Source organism: Manacus candei, unplaced genomic scaffold (genome assembly GCF_025592945.1).
Source record: "Manacus candei isolate 608988 ecotype Guabito, Panama unplaced genomic scaffold, ASM2559294v1 h1tg000065l, whole genome shotgun sequence".
In the NCBI taxonomy this organism is placed as follows: Eukaryota; Metazoa; Chordata; class Aves; order Passeriformes; family Pipridae; genus Manacus; species Manacus candei.
In genome coordinates, this window is record NW_026138113.1 from 349,894 (window position 1) to 355,095 (window position 5,202).

General features: G+C 54.8%; 1 protein-coding gene across 1 annotated transcript in view; it reads left to right on the forward strand.

Moving 5' to 3' along the window:
* Positions 1 to 5,202, forward strand: part of MAP1LC3B (microtubule associated protein 1 light chain 3 beta) — a 155,554-nt gene that overhangs the window by 107,267 nt on the left and 43,085 nt on the right. The window lies entirely within an intron of this gene.

Here is a 5,202-nt window from a genome sequence, read left to right on the forward strand (position 1 = left end):
TTTTTAGGGTCCCTTCCAACCCAAACTGTTCTGGGATTGTATGATACCTGAAGGGCAGCTGCAAAAGGTCAGAGCCAGACTTCGTGCTGGACTTTCCAGTGACACTTCAGGGGGTTCAAGGTGGGAAATGGTGGATTCTGTGTCCTTGGGGGGAAGGAAAAAGACTCAGCTGATCAGAGCCAGTGCTGGTGACAGCCCTGCATTATGGGTAAGACACCGCCAAGTCCTTCTGCCAACACGTCTCTGACAGTCTCCTCCCTGCACAATTCCCTTGGCCAGAGGGAAGAGATCCATCCAATTCATCTCTCCAATGGCTCTACTTCCCAGATCTCACCAGCTCACCTCAGCCACAGAGCTTCCACCAACCACTGCAGTGCCCAAATCCAAACCGTCAACACACTGTAAAAGCACAGTTTTGATGATTACGTTCTGTAGAACTGCGAGATCTCTAATTGAGGGTAAAATTCCATCCAGGGTGCATTTCAGCACTGAAAATAGCACAATAAATTAGCTCAGCTTTTTCCTGGTTGACTCAGCTAATCCTTCAGCCGCCGACAGACAGATTTGATTGTATCGTCTCTCCTTGGGCTCACTTAACGCCAAGGCCAAGTCGTGGCAGCTGCAGCAGATCTCTGCAGAGCTGCTGCCTGCAATATATAATCTGCCTTTATTTCTGGCTGCACCACGGCTCGGCAGCAGAGCTGAACAGAGGTCGCTCCCGCTCCTGGCTTGATTTATGAATATGGATTTTGTTGGTTAAGCCATTAGGAGCGGTGATGGAGCAATTCCGCCTACATCCTGCGTGCCTCATTTGGAGCCCGCTCCGCAGAACATTCCCCGTGTCTTCCCCCTGCAACGCTGTTCATGCAGGGAAGATTATATTAAGGCTTTGTCTGTAATGCTGTAATTCCACCTTGCCTCCCTGAGCCCTCTCCAGTGGGAAACAACCCAGCCGCAGGCAAGGAAGTGGTTGGGAAAGGAGATTGCAGGGGACTCGTGCCCAGCAGGAGAAGCTGATATCCCGTCCTAGACGCTTAAAGGAAAGTGTTAAATCTGCTGAGACCCCAGCAGGGACTCTGCTCTGGCTGTTTGTGGTGCTGCCCCAGCACCTCCATCCATCCCAGGGGACCTGGGGATGCCCCAGCTGGGGTAGCCGGGGTGGGGGGATCCATCTGGCTCTGCTTCGTGGGCAGCTCCCCTGGGAGCAGCACTTAAATCCCCCAGGGAAAAGCACGGGAAAGGAGAGTTACCATCACGGCTCACTGAGCGGCCGAGCATCGCTCCCCGGGGAAGCCCAAACCGGTTAGATCCCTCTCCCAAGGTCGCATTCCCTGTTCCCGGGTCAGCACGTCCCAGCCCCAATCCACAGAGCTTTGTACCAGCACGGGGTAAGAAACAGGCTGTGCCCGGGAGGCCTCGCTGTGCAATTAGAGAAAACAAAGAGGGAGAGGGGAATGGTACGTCCAACCCGGCAGGGGCCGGGGTACAGCTCCTGCTTCCTGGCTCCAAGCCGTGTTTTTCCCTAGCGCTGCCGTATCCACTTGTTTTGGAGAGGAAAAGGCTCCCCCTGAGCTGCCCCCATGTCAGACACCGTGTGGTACAGTGCCAATTTGGCACCTTCTCCCTAACGAACGAGCACCAGCCAAGACGTGGTCATGGATGAAACAAGTACGTTATCCATGCGGGAGCCTTTGGGAAGGGTCCCAAGCGAGGGCAGGTTTCCCTTTTACAGCAGGCAAGATGCTTTGAAAGGTTCTCAAGGAATATCCAAGACCCCTCTTTTCCACAGCGGCAGAAAATTAAATTTCCGCATTATTTATCCAGGCAACTCACAGAACTCCTAAATGAAGCAGATCCGTCACAGCCACCCAGCTCATCACTCAGCAGCCATTCCCTCCTCGTTTGTTTTTAATTAGCAGCAACACGCAGGGGCTGAGCCGGGCAGGTAACGGAGCTCGGCTGTTCCAGCCGGGATCACGGAACGTCAGGCAGCTGGTTGCAAATCACCCCACTAATAGGCTGGGAGCAGGGGTGGGATAAACACACTGGAGCTGGTGACAAGGTCACTGCCAAAAGGACACTTGCTCCGGGAGCACAGGTGTTATGGAAATGAGGATTGAGGGACACGGGGTCAAACGAGAGTGTGGGAAGAGCTGAGACTGTGGGCACGGGGTGGGTGGGGAGATGTGTCCCAGGTCGTGACTAATTTGTGTTCCTGCGGGTGAGGCAAGGTATGAGAAAGCCCCAGGGAGAAGCCAGCCACTGGGGAAAACGCTTCCAAGAGAGGTGAGACACAAAGGCTGAGAGGGAGAGAGGGAGGGGAGGGAATTTTGCGTTGTGCCTCAGGTACCGGAGCGACAGACCGAGACAAGATGATGGGAACTGGTTTGCCTGGGAGCGGGCGGGAAGGGGTGGGTGGTGTGACAGCCCAGGGGGTGAGCAGGAAAGATGCTCCAGCTCGTGCTTCTCCCAGCCTGACCCCGGAGCAGCCCACATTCCCCACTGGGAGCCCCATCGGGAATGATTTTGCCCCCCCAGCTCCCACCAGCAGACACCCTGGCCATGCTGGGGGGACACTGGGGACACCAACAGCCTGGACTGACAGACCAAGCGAGAGAGTGACCTGGGCTGACAGTGAGAGCCAGCACAGGGTGACAGGAGCAGGGAAACAGGGTCCCAAGTCCCATGAGTGCCCTCATATGTCCCATCCAGGGGATGCCTTAGGGATCTCAAGTCCTGTGGGTGCCCAATCCCGAGAACCTAAAGGTGCCAGGGTGCAATGTCTCCATGTGGATGAGTGTGGTCCCATGCATGTCTGTGTGGAACCCAATCCCATGTGGATCCTGGTCCCATGTCCATATCTGTGTGGATCCCAGTCCCATGAGTGTCCATGTCCATGTGGATCCTGGCCCCACTCATGTCCCTGTCCATGTCCATGTGGATCCCGATCCCACGCGTGTCCCTGTCCGTGTCCATGTGGATCCCGATCCCACGAGTGTCCGTGTCCCTGTCCATGTGGATCCCGATCCCACAGTGTCCCTGTCCGTGTCCATGTGGATCCCGATCCCACGAGTGTCCGTGTCCCTGTCCATGTGGATCCCGATCCCACAGTGTCCCTGTCCGTGTCCATGTGGATCCCGATCCCACAGTGTCCCTGTCCGTGTCCATGTGGATCCCGATCCCACAGTGTCCCTGTCCGTGTCCATGTGGATCCCGATCCCACAGTGTCCCTGTCCGTGTCCATGTGGATCCCGATCCCACGAGTGTCCGTGTCCGGTCTCCCGGCGCCCCCTGGCGGACACGCCGCGGCCCCGCAGCGCCCGGCGCGGCCCCGGGACCGTGGGTGTGACTCCAACGGGGGTGACACCCACGGGGGGCTCTGAAAGGACGATGCGACATTAAACCCCAGTCCCACGGGCAGAGCCACACGCGTGGGGAGCCAGGAGCGGAGCCCATCATCCACAGAGGTTAATGACGGCAGGAATGTGGCAGCGGGCAAAGCGAGGGGAGACGGCTCTAAGGAACTGCAGAAGGATCTCAGGAGTCTTTAATTAGCCGTTAATTAACCTTTTGCACTGTGAAGAGGAGGAAACAAAGCCCTGCTGGGAAGAACACGCACCAACTCGCTCATTCTCCTCCAGGCGATTCTGGGGTGATGCAGAGAGGGGAGGGCAGAACCCAGTGTGAACAGACCAACATTCCCCCATTTAGGTGCCTTCCAAAGGCTTGGAAACTGGGAAATGCCAGCCCTCGGTTCACTGAGCAAGATGGGTAAGGTTCCTCCCTCTTCCCCTGGTCCCCAGATTCCACAGGAACTTCCAGGCTCTGTCTCACTCCAACCCCTCCTGCACTAGGAGGAAAGGCAGGTGATGCTCCCCTCTCAAGCAGGGAAGGAGCTCGGAGTAAAACACTTGGCTGAGAAGCAGAGAACAGTGAAAAATTCCAACCCTCCCAAGCAGAAGTGCCCAGCATTGATCCCTCACACCTCCCAGCTCCTTTGGAAGGAGAGGGAAGGTTCCAAGCCAGCATTTGGGAGGTGCATGTGGTTGGTATTCAGCAATGCTGCCACTTGAGAAACTCCATTTGTGCTCCTCCAAGGCCAAACATATGGTAGGAGTTACTGCACACTTTGTGGGTGTGTTTTACTCTTCCCTTGCTAAGGCTGGAATGATTGTGTGATCATACATATAACACAGCCTAAAGGAGTGGGGTCAGATGAGCCTGTAGCACAAGAAAATTAAGGCATGGGATTAGGGGAAGGCATTGGTGGTATAAAAATACATAAAAAAGGGGAAACGGAAGAGGCCAGACATTCACAGAGGCACTGGGGAGTTCTAACAGTGCACTCCAGCCTGGATTAACCACCAGCACTAAGGCAGAGCCATTTCCAGACTAGGAGTTCATGCCAAACTTGGATAGTTTAGTCCTCCACAGCCAAGGTTTGCTCTCAGAAATAATCATCTGCCAAGTAACTTACCCGCAGAATGGGGCTGCAGAACTCAAAGCACAACATCCACTCCAGGAAAGGCAGGACATGGGGAACTGGGGGCTCCAACTCACGTCCTGGCACAGGAGCATGAATGGCTCCATGGTGGCAGCTGAGCTCATGCCACAAATTCTCCCATTTCAACATAATCCCTCACTTGGAAAAGTAGTTCAGAGCTGAAGTGGGTGTGAATTTGAAGTGTAAGAAATACAGACAACTCTTAAGTCTGATGCCACGAAGAAGGGGGCTGACACCATCCCCCTCCTCATCCCTTGTGCTGGTTTTGTGCCAGCTGATCCCTTTCAGATCAAGTGGAAGGAAGAATGGAAAAAAGTAGTTCAGGATTACCTCATGCTGCCTTTCAGCAAGGGAAAACTGTGGCTGGGAGGGCAGTGAGGGTTCAGGTCGTTAGTTCTGCCACCCCAGTCTCTGCTGCAGGAGGGGGTCGGGCACCACAGGCACCCCAGGGAAGATGCAGGAGGAAAGATTGGGAAACAGGGACAAAGGAAGAAGCAGGATTTCACAGCATGAGGTGTGTGTGGGACGTGCCTGACATTTTGAGGAAATCCTAACTGCTCACCAAGTACCAAAAGGAGGGAAAATTAATTCCTATCACGCACTGGAAGACAGGCAGCTGCATGTCAGAAGGGTGGAACCCACCCAACACCTTCCTTTGGGACAAAACAAAACAAAACAAAAAAGGAAGCAACCAGAAG